The 14,174-nt window shown below is 37.8% G+C and overlaps 1 non-coding gene across 1 annotated transcript; it reads right to left on the reverse strand.

Annotated features, from left to right (window-relative positions):
- Nucleotides 1-5,029: 5,029 nt before the first annotated feature.
- On the reverse strand, nt 5,030-5,136 carry LOC127675832 (U6 spliceosomal RNA). Its single transcript, XR_007975523.1, has one exon. It is a non-coding gene; the product is annotated as a U6 spliceosomal RNA (small nuclear RNA).
- Nucleotides 5,137-14,174: the final 9,038 nt, after the last annotated feature.

Raw genomic sequence — 14,174 nt, forward strand, 5'->3', positions numbered from 1 at the left:
TAGGAAAGTCCTCTACCAACAGCCAAATCCACACTTGTATTATAAGTTCAATGTTTGCATATGAGAGGAAGAATAGAGAGAAAGGAAGATACATTAGTTATAATCAGAGTTGCCAGTGATTATATTTTAAGTGGAGTCCTTGGCTATCATTATGTCCTGTGGCTGGCAATGACTTGCCAACCCTAGACTTTGAAGCATACCCCATGATTTGGAGAAGATAACAAGGAACCCTTGATGAATTTTGCTATACATACATAGGACATGTCTTGTGACTGTTCTCTTCCCCATCCTCAGCCACAAAATCTGTCCCCTGTGTTCTAGAAAGACTCTCATAAACTATATATCAACCTGTTTGTCCCAGTGGACATGAGTTCCTTTCTGTGTGTCTTTGAACACTTGACAAACACTCTCTAAGTTCATGTTGAGAAAATAGGCTTTGACTTTGGTGGATCAAAAGTATTTTGGAACAAAATAGAGACATGGGAACCATTCCACCCCATAAGCCCTGACCCTCCTGAACCACAGCTTCAGGGACAATCCCAGCTCACTAAGTAAACAGTTCCATTTTCCTGCCTTCCACTACCTTTTTCTTTCCTTCCTGCAGGAGATTCTGGAAAGAAGTAAAGGGTTAGGAATCGGTTTATGTGGGTTTAAGTCGCAGTGCTCCAGTGTCACTGAGTGGCCTTGGGTGAGTCCGCTACCTCTTTTCAGTTCTCCTGGTATCTTCATCTGACAATAGAATGAATAAGGATGAGTATTTTCTTAGTTATCTGGTTATAGAGAGGACCATTTCTTTAAAACAAGAACATGAGATAATTTTAGGCATTGCCAGTAGCAAAATTTGAATTTTAATAGCTGTAGATTCATGCTAACATTAATTAGAAAAATATATCTGGGGGCACTAAATCTGTGATGTTATAAAGGATATAAATGAATTCTTAGGAAGAATATAAGACAATTTAAAGATGTATATTACATAATATTAACACACTGGTTTCTTGATATGGTGAAAATTATATGGTATTTATGAGTCATACCCAAGGCTGAACAACTGCCCTAGAACTTGAAGACACCCTTCAGGACAGGATATGAATTCAATTACCATTACCACTTTCACCACTTAACCAAGAGTTGCAGTTTTATTTTATTTTTATAATTTAATATTTTTTATGTTTTGATCATTTCATTCATGAGTACTGTATCAACATCATTACCACCCTCCTTCCACACCCTTCAACCCCTCCCATGTCCTCACCAACTTCCTCATAAGTTATGACATCTTTTTCTTCAATAAGCATTGTTATTCAAACATACATAAGCATTTATAACTATATATTTACACTGAGTCCATTTAGTGCTGCTCGTGTGTGCATGTGTGCATTTCAGGCTGACCACTTGAGATTGGATAAACTATAAGTGGGCTCATCCCTGGAGAGAGTTGAGTCTTCCTCTTTCTGCAGCCATTGATTGCCTATAGCTCTTCATCTGGGAGCCTTGTGCATTTTCCTCATCAATGTTGGCATGCCATATTGTGTTATTGTCCTGCAGGTCTTGTTTAGGGCACTCTATTGTTGATATTTAATGGCTACAGCTTCCTTGCCATGTCGAAAAGACATTGTCTAGTAGCAAGCATCCAGTCCCTTTGTCTCTTACAATCTTTCTACCCCATCTTCCATGATTTTCCTTTGGCTTAAGCTATAGGATCTTCATCGTAGATATATCAATTGGGCTTGGGGAACCCACAAAAGAACAAGAACCCTTAGAACAAGAAACAATTGTTATCTGCATTTTGATCAGCTATTGATTTCTGCAATAATCTCCATCTCCTACAAAAAGACGTTTCTTTGATGAGTTGCGAAAACTATACCTACATGCAGGTAAGTGAAGAAAAGTATTTAGAAGACAGAAATTACATTGGTTTAAGAAAATTTCCTTTAGAGTCTATGATTTCCTTGGCCACGGGTAATTGGCTAGGTTTATAGTACCTGACCTGAATTTCCTCTTACTGAGTGAGATATAAGGCCAATTAGGCAAATAAAAGTGCCACTATCTCACCATCTGTGATATCTTGCCTGGCCAGTCATTGTTGTGGTTCATAGGCTTTTTTTTTTTTTTTTTTTTTTTTTTTTTTTTTTTTTTTTTTTACATTTGAGTAGGACTATTGATTGCTTTTTATTCCTGGCAGCTTGCACAGCACCTTCTGATGCCATTAGAGTTTGAGCTCAAGGAGAAGGCTTCCAGGCCAGTTTCAGCTCCAAATTCCTTTAGATCTTGTATCTAAAGTATGTGGTGTCTTAATTTTAAGTTCTAGGAGGCACCCAAGGGGTGGACAACAATAAACTATAATGTTTTTGGAGTCTCCTGGACTCCCTGACCAATGACTCAGGGAGGTTTACCATGCCTGGCACTCGGGGTTTTGCTGGTCTAAATCCAATTAAGTCGTATTTTACTTCCCAGCTTCTGTGGTTTACTTTATGTTATATTCTCAAGTTTAAAATTCCAGAGTCAGGATCCACAAATACAAGAGAAGTTACAGCATTTTTCTTTCTGGGTCTGAGTTTCCTTATTCAGTATATCTTCCAATTCCATCAGTTTACCAGAAGTTTTCCTTATTCTTTGCAGATGAATATAATCCCATTGTACATATATGACATATTTTTATTATCCATTCATCAGCTGAAGAACATTAATGTTGTTTCCATTTCTTTTTTTATTATTAGATGATTTTTATTTACATTTCAAATGTTATCCCCTTTCCTTGTTTTCCCTCCAAAAAAACCCGCCCTATCCCATCCCCCCACCCCTGCTCCACCAACCCATCGACTCCCACTTCCCTGTCCTGGCATTCCACTACACTGGGGCATCGAGCCTTCACAGAACCAAGGCCCTCTCCTCCCATTGATGTCTGACAAGGCTGTCCTCTGCTACATATGCAGCTGGAGCCATGGGTCCCTCCATGTGTACTCTGGATTAGTCCCTGGGAGCTCTGGGGGGTACTGGTTGGTTCATATTGTTGTTCCTCTTATGAGGCTGCAAGCTCCTTCAGCTCCTTGAGTCCTTTCTCTAGTTCTTCCATTGGGGACCTTGTGCTCAGTCCAATGGTTGGCTGAGAGCACCCACCTCTGTATTTGTCAGGCTCTGGCAGAGACTCTCAGGAGACAACTATATCAAACTCCTGTCAGCAAGCACTTGTTGGCATCCACAATAGTGTCTGGGTTTGGCGTCTCTTTATGGGATGGATCCCCAGGTGGGGCAGTCTCTGGATGGTCTTTCCTTCAGTCTCTGTTCCACACTTTGTCTCTGTATCTCCTCCCATGGGTATTTTGTTCCCCCTTTTAAGAAGGATTGAAGTATCCACGCTTTGGTCTTCCTTCTTCTTGAGCTTCATGTGGTCTGTGAATTATATCTTGAGTATTCTGAACTTCGGGATTAATATCCACTTATCAGTGAGTGCATACCATGTGTGTTCTTTTAGGATTGGGTTACCTCACTCAGGATGATATTTTCTAGTTCCATCCATTTGCCTAAGAATTTCATGAAGTCATCATTTTTAATAGCCGAGTAGTACTCCATTGTGTAAATGTACCACATTTTCTGTATCCGTTCCTCTGTTGAAGGACATCTGGGTTCTTTCCAGTTTCTGGCTATTATAAATAAGGCTGCTATGAACATAGTGGAGTATGTGTCTTTATTACATGTTGGAGGATCTTCTGGGTATAGCTGGATCCTCAGATAGTATTATGTCCAATTTTCTGAGGAACAGACAAACTGATTTCCAGAGTGGTTTTACCAGCTTGCAATACCAACAGCAGTGGAGGAGTGTTCTTCTTCCTCTACATCCTCAACAGCACCTCCTGTCACTTGAGATTTTGATCCTAGCCATTCTGACTGGTATGAGGTGGAATCTCAGGGTTGTTTTGATTTGATTTCCCTAATGACTAAGGATGTTTAACATTTCTTTAGGTGTTTCTCAGCCATTTGGTATTCCTCAGTTGAGAATTCTTTGTTTAGCTCTGTACTTGTTTGGTTCTCTGGAGTCTAACTTCTTGAGTTCTTTGTATATATTGGATATTAGCCCTTTATTGGATGTACAATTGGTAAAGATCTTTTCCCAATCCATTGTTTGCCGTTTTGTCCTATTGACAGTGTCCTTTGCCTTACTGAAGCTTTGCCATTTTATGAGGTCTCATTTGTCAGTTCTTGATCTTAGAACATAAGTCATTGGTGTTCCGTTCAGGAAAATTTCCTCTGTGCCCATGTCCTCAAGGGTCTCCCCCAGTTTCCTTTCTATTAGTTGCAGTGTGTCTGGTTTTATGTGGAGGTCCTTGATCCACTTGGACTTGAACTCTGTACAAGGAGATTAAGAATGGATCGATTTGCACTCTTCTACATGTTAACTGCCAGTTGAACCCCTACAATTTGTTGAAAATGCTGTATTTTTCCACTGGATGGTTTTGGCTCCCTTTTCAAAGATCAAGTGACCATAGGCATGTGGGTTCATTTCTGGGACTTCGGTTCTACTCCATTGATTACTTGCCTGTCACTGTACCAATAGCATGCAGTTTTTAATCCCGATTGCTCTGTAGTACAGCATGTGATCAGGGATGGTGATTCCACCAGAAGTTCTTTTATTGTTGAGAATAGTTTTCTTGTTTTTTTGTTATTCCAGATGAATTTGCAAATTGCTCTTTTTAATTCTATGAAGAATTGAGTTGGGGTTTTGATGGGGATTGCATTGAATCTGTAGATTGCTTTTGCCAGTGTGGTTGTTTTTTACTCTATTAATCCTGCCAATCCATGAGCATGGGAGAGCTTTCCATCTCCTGAGATCTTCGATTTCTTTCTTCAGAGACTTGAAGTTCTTGTCATATAAATCTTTCACTTGCTTGGTTAGAGTCACACCAGGGTATTTTATATTATTTGTGAATATTGTGAAGGGTGCTGTTTCCCTAATTTCTTTCTCAGCCTGTTTATTCTTTGAGTAGAGGAAGGCCACTGATTTGTTTCAGTTAATTTTATATCCAGCCACTAAAATACGGAACTCTTCATGAATTTGCATGTCATCCTTGTGCAGGGGCCATGCTAATCTTCTCTGTATCATTCCAATTTTAGTATATGTGTTGCCAAGGCCAGCACTGTTTCCATTTCTTAACTAGTGGGAATACAGCAGCACTGAACTTGGCTGAGGAAGTAAAGCGTCTCTGTAGTAGGACACCAAGTCCTCTCGTATAGGCCAAGGAATGGTAGAGCCGGGTCATATGGTAGATCTGCTTCTATCTTTTAGAGACTTATTCGTGCTGATTTCTAGAGAGTGGCACCAATTTCACTCCAACCAACCCTGTTTCCTTGAATCCTGACACCATTTGGTGTCAGGTGTTTTCTAATTCTTAGCTGGCTGGCATAACATGAAATTTCAAATTAGTTTTAATTTGTCTTTTTCTGATCACTAAGGGTGTTGAACATTTTTTTTCACCTATTTCTTAACCACCATTTTTTCTTCCCTTGAGAACTCTCTGTTCAGATTAGCCTATATTTTAACTGGGTCATTTGTTTTCATGATTCCTTGTTTTCTGAGTTCTTTGTCTATTCTGGTTATTAATCCTCTATCAGCAGTATAACTAACAAAGATTATCTCCTACTTTATGGTCTTTCTCTTTACCAGTTTTACTGTTTTCATTGCTGTACCGAAGCCTTTTAACTTTATGACATCTCATTTGTCAGATATTGGCGTTAATTCCTGCCTGAACACACTCCTGTGTTTTATAGGGTACTGCCCGTGTTTCATTTTAGCAGATTCAGTGTTTTGAGTTTCACACTGAGATATCTGATAAATTTGAGGTTGAATTTTGTGCAGAGTGATAAATATGGATCCAATTTTGTTCTTTGTGTATGTGGATATTCAGTTTTCGAGCACCATCTGTTGAAGATGCTGCCATTCCTCTAATGTGTATTTTTTAACATATTTGTCAAATATCAGATATTTGTAATTATATACACTCATGCTTGAGTCTTTCATTTAGTTTTATTGATCTATATGCCTGTTTTTGTGCCAGTACAACACTGTCTTGATTACTAGAGCTCTGCAATCTACCTTGAACTCTAATATTGTTTTTTTTTTTTTTTTTTTTTTTTTTTTTTTTTTTTTTTCTCAGGATTTCTTTGGCTCTCTTGGACCTTTGTATTCCCGTGTGAGTTTTACATTTTTTTCTACTTTTGTGAAGAATGTTATGGGGATTTTTATTGGGATGGTGTTAAATTTGTGACTTAATTTTGGTAGGATGGTCATTTTCACAACATTAATTCACCAATACGTGAGCATGGGAGGTATTTCCATCTTCTAGTGTCTTCTCAATCTCTTTCTTCAAAGATTTAAAGTTTCAATGGAAAGGTCTTTCACCTCCTTGGTTAGGATTACTCCTGGATATTTTTTGAGGCTAGTAGAATGGGACTGCTTTCATAATTTTTTCTCAGAATGTTGTTGGGAAGTCTATTGATTTTTATAAGTTAATTTAAAAAAATCTTTCCACTTTGTTTAAAGGGTTGATCATTTGTGGTGGAAGTCTTATGATCTCTTATGCATAGGCTCATATCATCTGCAAATAGAGACAAATTTATTTCTTTTCCTATTTGTTCCCCTTTAATTTTCTTCTCTTTTCTCATTGTAGCTAAAGATTCAAGCACCAAATTATTGGAAAAGAATGAGGATTAGTGGACAGTCTTTTTCAGTCCTGATTTTAGTAAGATTTCATTAAGTTTTTCTCATTTAAGGTGATGCTGGCTGTGGATTTGTCATATAAAGCCTTTATCTAATTCTCCCTCAGGACTTCTATTATTAAAGTATGTTGGTTGTGTCAAAGACTTTTTCTGCATCTATTGAAATGAAATATATGATTTTTGTCTTTAAGTCAATTTATATGACTTATTACATTTATTGACTTTTATATCCAGAATAAAGTTAACTTAGTCTTGGTGAATGATCTTTTTCATATATATGTATCTGCTAGTATTTTATTGAGAATTTTGGCTAGGCGGTGGTGGCGCACACCTGTAATCCCAGCACTCTGGGAGGCAGAGGCAGGCAGATTTCTGAGTTTGAGGCCAGCCTGGTCTACAGAGTGGGTTCCAGGACAGCCAGGGCTAAACAGAGAAACCCTGTCTTGAAAAAAAAACCAACCCAAAAAACCAAAAGAAGAAGAAGAAGAAGAAGAAGAAGAAGAAGAAGAAGAAGAAGAAGAAGAAGAAGAAGAAGAAGAAGAAGAAGAAGAAGAAGAAGAAGAAGAAGAAGAAGAAGAAGAAGAAGAAGAAGAAGAAGAAGAAGAAGAAGAAGAAGAAGAAGAAGAAGAAGAAGAAGAAGAAGAAGAAGAAGAAGAAGAAGAAGAAGAAGAAGAAGAAGAAGAAGAAGAAGAAGAAGAAGAAGAAGAAGAAGAAGAAGAAGAAGAAGAAGAAAGAAGAAAGAAGAAAGAAGAAAGAAGAAGAAAGAAGAAAGAAGAAGAAAAGAGAATTTTGTATCTCTTCTCATCAGAAATATTGATGTGTAGTTTTTTCTAAAGCATTTCCTTATAATAGTCTGCTATATCTTGTAATGATTCGATGTTCATTTCTTTTTTCTTTCTCTCTCTTTCTTTCTCCCCCCCACCTTTTTGAGACATTGTTTCTCTGCCTAGTCCTGGGTTCCTGAATTTTACTCTGTAGACCAGGCCTGCTTCTGCCTCCCTAGTCCTGGGATTAAGGATGGATGCTACCAGGCCTGGCTTTGTTGCTCATTCCTAATTCTATTAATCTGAGTCATTCCTTTAATTCATTTGGTTAGTTAGGCCAAGGGTCTGATCTTGTTTATTGTCCCAAAGAACCAGCTCTTTGCTTTATTGATTCTTTGTATACTGTTTTCTTCATTTCAATTTTATTAGTTTCTACTCTGATTTTTTTCTTGCCATCTAGTAAATTTGGGTTTGTTTTATTTTTCCAAATTCTTGAGTTTGTATTATCAATTAATTTTTTTCAGTGATTTCTGATTTTTCAATGTAGAACTATAAGTTTCCCTCATAGGACTGACCTTAATGTGCCCGACAAGTTCTGTGTTGTGTTTTCATTTTCATTTAGCTACAGGAATTTTAAAATTTCTTTCTTGATTTCTTTTTTGACTCATTTATCCTTAGGCAGCGTGCTGTTTAACTTGCGAGTTTGTGCTCTTACTCTTTGTTTTCAGCTTTATCGCAGTATCATTGGAAAGAGAATGGATCCTCTACACTTTTACTTGAACTTTCACACCAGGGACTGAAACTGTTTGAGGATTAGAAAGATTAGGGGGTGTGGTCTTGCTGGAGAAAGAGTGTCACTGGGGGTGGGCTTTGGAGTTTCAGAAGTCCACAAAAAGCTCAGGGACTCTCTACCTGCTGCTTGCAGACCAGAATGCAAAACTTTTAGCTACTGTTCCAACTCTGGTTCTATACCTGTTTCCTTGCTATGAAAATCAGGGAGTAACCCTCTAAAATGGTAAGCAAGCCTTCAACTAAATGCTTTTTCAATAAGAGTCATTTTGGTCATGGTGTCTCCTCACAGCAATAGAACAGTAACTAAGACAACTACTTTGGGATCAGATAAGAGACATACAGTTATTTCAATTTTTGTTGAGATTTGTTTTATATCCCAGTATGTGTTCTAATTAATAAAAAACACAAACTGCTGAGTAGAATCTACATTTCATGATGTTTTGGTGGTGTATTCTGTAGATAGCTGTTAGCTTCATTGCATTTACGATGTCACTTCAGGTTTTTGTTTAGTTATTCTTTTTTTTTTTTTTTTTTTTTTTGGTTTTTTGAGACAGGGTTTCTCTGTGTTGCCCTGGCTGTCCTGGAACTCACTCTGTAGACCAGGCTGGCCTCGAACTCAGAAATCTACCTGCCTCTGCCTCCCAACTGCTGGGATTAAAGGCTTGTGCCACCACAGCCCGGCTTAGTTATTCATTTTTTATCTAATTGACTTTATTGAAGGAAGTGGGGGAAATAATTTATGATTACTTAGTTGTGGTTAATATGTGTCTTACTAAGTCCAGGAGTGTGATTTATATGAACTTAGGTACACCAGAGTTTGGTGCATGTATGTTTATAATTGTAATTTCTTCTTTCTTAATTATTCCTTTGATCAGAATTAAGATTCCTTTTTTTCTCCATTCTGATCAGTCTCAATTTGAAGTCTATTTTGTCAGCCTTTAGGATAGCAATGCCTGCTTGTTTCCTGATTCCATTTGCTCAGAATACATTTTTCCTTCCAATCCTTTCACTCTGCAGTGGTGCCTATCCTTGAAGGTAAGATGAGTTTCTTAACAACAAAAATGGTGTCTCTTAATCCACTCAACTAACTTGTGTCTTTTAAAAATACTTATTGTATGACCTTTATTTTATGTGTATGAATATTTTGCCTACATCTATGTCTCTGTACTACATGCATATCTGTTATCCTCAGTTTAAACACTCATGTTTATTTTTATTTACGTGCATATGTGTGCGCCTTGGTGTATACATGTGTTCAGGAGTCCAAATAGATCAGAAGTGGGCATTGGATCTCCTTGACCAGAATTTCACCTGGCCATATTGTCACCACAGTTCTCAGCCTAGCTCAGAACATTCAGCTTGCTATTGTAAACATCACTAGCCAAGGCCTCCCCATACTCCTAGACCTACCTTGGTCCATGCCACCTGTGCATTGGCCCAGATTGATGAATCATCTAGAACCTCACCTGCCTATGTCATCCCTATACTCACAGGTCTAACAGAGGTTGTACAGCATCTGCATCATTCCATCTTCTGATACCTCAATTTTTTTCTTCAGAGACTTGAAGTTCTTATCATACAAGTCTTATACTTGCTTGGCTAGAGTCATACCAAGATATTTTATATTATTTATGGCTAATGTGAAGGGTGCTATTTCCATAATTTCTTTCTTAGCCCATTTACCATTTGTATAAAGGAGGCCTACTGATTTCTTTCAGTTAATTTTGTATCCAGCCACTTTGCTGAAGGTGTTTGTCAGCTGTAAGTGTTCTTTGGTAGAATTTTAGGGGTCATTTATATACACTGTCATATCATCTGCAAATTGCAATACTTTGACTTCTTCCTTTCCAATTTGTATCCCCTTGATCTCCTTTAGTCTCCTTATTGCTCACTTCAAGTACTATGTTGAATAGATAGGGAGATTTTAGTGGAATTGCTTTAAGTTTCTCCCCATTTTGCTTGATGTTCGATACTGTCTTGCTGTACCTATTGTGTTTAGGTATGCCCTTGTATCCCTGCTAAGACTTGTGTCACGAAGGAGTGTTGGATTTTGTCAAATGCTTTATCGGCATCTAGTGAAATGATTATTTAGTTTTTTCTTTCAGTATATTTATATAGCAGACTGCATTGATAGATTTTTTATTGAATATATTCTTCATTTACATTCCAATTAATTTTAGATTTTTGAATATTGAACCATTCTTGCATCCCTGGAATGAAGACTACTTGATCATGGTAGATTTATGTTTTTGATGTGTTCTTGGATTCAGTTTGCAAGTATTTTATTCAGGTTTTTTTTTTTTGCATTGATGTTTATAAGAGAAATAGGTCTGAAGTTCTCTTTGTTGGGTCTTTGTGTAGTTTAGGTATCAGGGTGACTGTGGCCTCAGAGATTCAGTTTGGTAATGTTTCTTCTGTTTCTATTTTATGGAAATGTTTGAGGAGCATTGGTATCAGCTCTTCTTTGAAAACCTAGTAGACTTATGTGCTAAAACCATCTGTCCATGTGCTTGTTTTTAGTTAGGAGACTTGTATTGATTGCTTCTATTTCCATAGGGATTATAGGACTATTTGAATAGTTCACCCGATCTTGATTTAACTTTGGTAAGTGGTATTTATCTAGAAAATCATCCATTTCCTTTAGATTTTCCAATTTTCAGGAGTACAGGTTTTTGAAGTAAGACCTAATGATTTTTTGAATTTCCGCAGTGTCTGTTGTTATATCTCCCTTTTCAGTTGATTTTGTTAATTGGTATACTGTGTCTCTGGTTGTTAGGTTGGCTAAGAGTTTATCTATCTTGCTGATATTCTCAAAGAATCAGCTCTTGGTTTTGTTGATTTTTTGTATTGTTTGTATTCTTCTCTTTGTTTCTAAGTTATTGATTTCAGCCTTGAGTTTGATTATTTCCTGCTGACTTTTCTCTTGTGAGTGTTTGCTTTTTTCTAGAACTTTCTCTCTCTCTCTCTCTCTCTCTCTCTCTCTCTCTCTATATATATATATATATATATATATATATATATATATGTGTGTGTGTGTGTGTGTGTGTGTGTGTGTGTGTGTGTGTGTAAATCATTCCTGTCATTTACATCTCAAATGATATTCCCCTTCTGGGTTACCCCTGCACAACACTTCCCATCCTATCTGCCCTCTCCCCTTTGCTCTGCTATGATAGATAACCCTCTAAAAATACTTAAGCCAAATTAAAGACATACTTCAATAAATTGCCTTAATCAGTGTTTTGTCATAAAGATAAAGAAAATAACTAAGCTACCTCTAGGCACCTGTCTACCAGCTAGGCCCATAGCACTAGTGGACCCAAAAGCAGAAGATATGGGTGTGTGTGTGTGTGTGTGTGTGTGTGTGTGTGTGTGTGATCATGAGTAGTATCTTACGGTTGTTATTGCTGTGATGAAACACCATGACCACTTGGAAAGGAAAGGGTTTATTTAACTTCCACATCAAGGAAGTCAGGACTAGAACCCAAACAGGCAGGAACCTGGAGGCAGGAGCTGATGCAGAGGCTCAGATTAAGAGGTAGAGAGATTAAGCGGTCACTGGAAATGGCATGGGTCTTCCAAAACCTCAAAGCTGTCTCCCAAGGACAAATCTCCATCAATACCATACCTTCTAACCTTTCTCAAGTAGTGTTATCAACTGGGGACCAAGAATTCAAATAATTGAGCCTATGAGGGCTATTCTCATTCAAACTACTACACTTAAAAAAAAAACAACTCAAAGGAAAAAATGCAATAAAAAACTCAATGACCCAGTTAGAAAATTTATAGAAAACCTTACAAGTAGAGTGGATCAAGTGAAAGACAGATTATCAGGACTTGAAAGTAAAGCAGAGGACTTGAATTGCTCAAAGATTATGAAAAAAATGTAAAACACATGAAAGAAATATGCAGGAACTTTGAGACAGTATAAAAAATTCAATCCACAAATTATAGGCATAGAAGAGTCACAGGTTAATGACACAGATCAGATTTACAGTGGGATAGTGGAAGAAAACTTCCCCACACTAAGGACAGACATCTCTGTGCTGGGTAATTTTATGTTAAGCTGATTGTCATATGCTAAAGTCTATGAAGGGAGATAACTTGAATTAAGAAAATGCCTACACAAGATCAGGCTGTAGGCAAGCCTGTAGGACATTTTCTTGATGGTAGAGGTTGCTGGTCCCGGGTTCTATAAGAAAGCAGGCTGAACAAGTTATGGAATGCAAGCCAGTAAGCAGTGAGGTCCATGGCCACTGCTTCAGCTCCTGCCTCCAGGTTCCTGCCTGTTTGTGTTCTTGTCCTGACTTTCTTTGATGTGGAAGTATGAGTTAAATAAACCCTTTCCTTTCCAAATTGTTTTGGTCATTGTGTTTCATCACAGCAATAACAACCCTAAGATACTACTCATGATATGACACAAGACAGATACAAGAAGCACACCAGATACCAATTAGACAGGACCCAAAATGAAGCTTCCCATGGTGTACTATATTTAAAATACTGAATATACAGAAAAAGGAGAGAACATTGAAAGCTGCAAAAGAAAAATTACAAATCACACACAAAGGAAAATTCATCAGCATAACAGCTGACATCGCCATGGAAACTTAAAGCCTGAAGAACTTGGAGCAATGTACTCCAAGTTCTAAAAGACTGTAGATGCCAGCCAACCTAGAATACTGCACTCTGTAAATCAATCAGCCATAGTCGAAGGAGAAAGAAAAGCTTTCCATTATAAAAATAGTCTGAAGAATTCATGTCCATCAAACCAGCAAGACAGAGTACCAGAAGCATATTTCAGACTAAAGAGGGGGGTAATAATAGTGAAGAGGCAACAGAAAGAAAATAAACAAAACTATAATTACCAAAGTATAAATTGAGACTAAGTACAAAAGTAGCAAAAACAAAAGAGAGCAGTCACCATCCTCCTCTAAAAAATAACTTTAACTACTAATGTCCTTAATTTTTTAATCCAAAGACACAGGTTGGGGGCTGGAGAGATAGGTCGACAGTCAAGAGCACTTATGGTTCCTGTGCTGCTGGCAGTGTGGAGTTGGCTCAACTAGACAAGGTTAAATAAGGGGGAAATCACCAGACTGGGCTGGTGCATGATCTAAAGTTGCAGTTTTAATATAAAGAAAACAATCTACAGCCTAAATACACTCTCCATATAGCATTTAAAAACTATATTTTTATAAATTTCTATATATTTTTTGATAAATTTCTATAAATTTAAGTTTCCCCCTAGATTGCTTCCATGGTCCCCTAGGGGTGATAGTTAAGGTTCTATATCAAAACCAGTAGATCTTGTTAGCTGTGGTTGTTATATTTGTAACCACAGCACTCAAAAGACTGAGGCAAGATGGTCAGCAGCTTAAGTCTAACATGGGTACAAAGTGCTACAGTATGACCCTGACCCAGCTCTCTCCTAGAAAACAACCCCTGAAGCTATTGAGTGTTCTTTTGGCCTGAGAAGTAACTGGATGATTCTGTTTACAGCAGTCAATTTGAAGATCTGCCTATTTCTTCTGTAGCCTACTCTAGGCTCCAAGATAAAGTTATCAAGAAAAATTAAGAAACTTCTGCTTAAAGTTAGTCTTAGAGAGCCGGGCGGTGGTGGCGAAGGCCTGTAATTCCAGCACTCTGGGAGCCAGAAGCAGGCGGATTTCTGAGTTCGAGGCCAGCCTGGTCTACAGAGTGAGTTCCAGGACAGCCAAGGCTATACAGAGAAACCCTGTCTTGGGAAAAAAAATTAGTCTTAGAGATGAGCTTGGGGGTAATAGTCTCCAGCATCTAGCTGCCACCTGGTGGTCATGGATATGGATAGAATGTTCTTTTTATCATGGCTTGGCATCCATGTAGGGCTTCCAGTTTCAAAGCACTGTGTTTCTTAGCAAGTCTAAG

The sequence above is a fragment of the Apodemus sylvaticus genome, chromosome X (assembly GCF_947179515.1).
Source record: "Apodemus sylvaticus chromosome X, mApoSyl1.1, whole genome shotgun sequence".
Taxonomy (NCBI): Eukaryota; Metazoa; Chordata; class Mammalia; order Rodentia; family Muridae; genus Apodemus; species Apodemus sylvaticus.